Source organism: Suricata suricatta, unplaced genomic scaffold (assembly GCF_006229205.1).
Source record: "Suricata suricatta isolate VVHF042 unplaced genomic scaffold, meerkat_22Aug2017_6uvM2_HiC HiC_scaffold_2013, whole genome shotgun sequence".
Classification (NCBI taxonomy): domain Eukaryota; kingdom Metazoa; phylum Chordata; class Mammalia; order Carnivora; family Herpestidae; genus Suricata; species Suricata suricatta.
The window spans coordinates 183-1,756 of record NW_021865027.1 but is presented as its reverse complement, the minus strand read 5'-3'; the positions used below and the strand labels follow the sequence as shown (position 1 = coordinate 1,756).

Genomic DNA, 1,574 nt, shown 5'->3' with positions numbered 1-1,574 from the left:
GAATGTCCGCCCTCCTCTGCCTTCACCAACTGTGGCGCCATCTCATCCGGGGGCCGGTGTGGAAGGAACGTGGGGCGTTTCCTCACCCGGCCAGCCTGCACGTGGCCTGCTCTTGCTTCCCTGTTTTGGGGCCCGGTGGGCAGGTGCAGGGGGAGGGGTGTTGCGGCCAGGAGGCCCCCTCACCCCTGCCCGTGCAGGTGAGTGCGCCCCTTCCCAGATGGAGACCAGCGAGACTCTGCACCCGAATCGCTTGTCAGCTGCCACCTCCACTTCAAGGAAGACGTCCTTGGTTTCCCAGAACGTGATGTGTTCACGGCAGAACTGGGATTTGACGCCGCGCTGGGTGAGTTCACAGGGTCTGCACTCGAGCACTGGCCTGCACGGGGGTCCCGTTGCTGTGTCGGGCTCCCAGCAGCCGTCTGTCACGCCAGCCGTCTGTCAGGAGCCCAGCCTGGTGATCGATGCCCCACTCTGACCTGGCGACCATTCCGGCCACCAGGAGGGGTTGGCGGTCCTGTGCTGGGCGAGGGGCGTGCTCAGCACCCACCTCCACGCAGCCGGCAGGACACGGTCGGGGTTGGAGAGCCCGGGTGCAAGTCCCTTCTGCTCTTCCCAGCTCAGGCCCAGTGGTGTCGAGGCTGCTTCCTCTGTGACATGGGAAGGACGGTGCCTTGGCGCCGAGCAGCGCAAGCGTGAGGCGGGGGGAGGACCCTTGCTAACCAGCCAAGGGCCAGACGGGGTGTCCGAGCGTCACTGCCACGACCCGTGCTGCCGGGCCACAGGCTGGAGCGAGCTGGCCACGTGACGCGGCGTGTCTGAGAAGCGGGGTCCCACGCGGGGTGCTGCGAGGGCTAAGGACGGCCGTTCTTGGATATGCTCAGCGCAGGGCCCAGCGCACACTCCTGTGCGGTCTCCACGCTCGCCGCCAGTGTTCTCGTGAGGACGACCGTCCAGGGGCTTTGGGGCCGTTTTTCCGTCCGTTCCCGGAACATGCATCCCATCTTGATCAGAGGAGTTAGCAGCAGCTGTCTGTGCAGGGCTGCACGCTGGGGCCGGGTCTCAGCTGCTGGGGCTGCTGCCGAGGCCTGTAAGCTGGGCAAAGGGACCGACTCAGAGGTGAGGATTCGGGACGGTCCTGATGATGGAACTCCTAGACAGAGGACAAGCACAGGGGCCTTTCCTCTTAAAGTCCACTTGTCTCTGGCGACCCTGAGGCCCCGGTGATCCTACACAGCATGCGCCCGTGTGTTTTTAAGACCTGCTGCTTGTTCTCATCGCACCACATCCTGGCTGACCTCCCACCACGGGCCCAGGGCTGCCTGGGGGCCCGGCCAGGGGGATGGCTGAGCTCGCCCACCTGCTGTGGGGCTCACTTCATCTCGCTCCACCCTAGATTTCGCTGCCTCCTCATGGACGCCTTAAATGCACTGCCTACAATCCACAGAGCCACCCTCCCTTGAGCCTGTGGAGCCCCGCATACCCCTCCCACTAGTCTGCGCCCCAGGCCCTGACGTCTCGTGCCCCCACGGAGCGCCCCGCCTGGGGCCTGCTCTGCCCCCCTAGACTGGACGTTG

General features: G+C 65.6%; 1 long non-coding RNA gene across 1 annotated transcript; it reads left to right on the top strand.

Moving 5' to 3' along the window:
* The first annotated feature begins 6 nt into the window (after positions 1 to 6).
* Positions 7 to 1,009, top strand: LOC115284774. Its single transcript, XR_003905337.1, has 2 exons — positions 7 to 343; positions 617 to 1,009. It is a non-coding gene; the product is annotated as an uncharacterized LOC115284774 (long non-coding RNA).
* Positions 1,010 to 1,574: the final 565 nt, after the last annotated feature.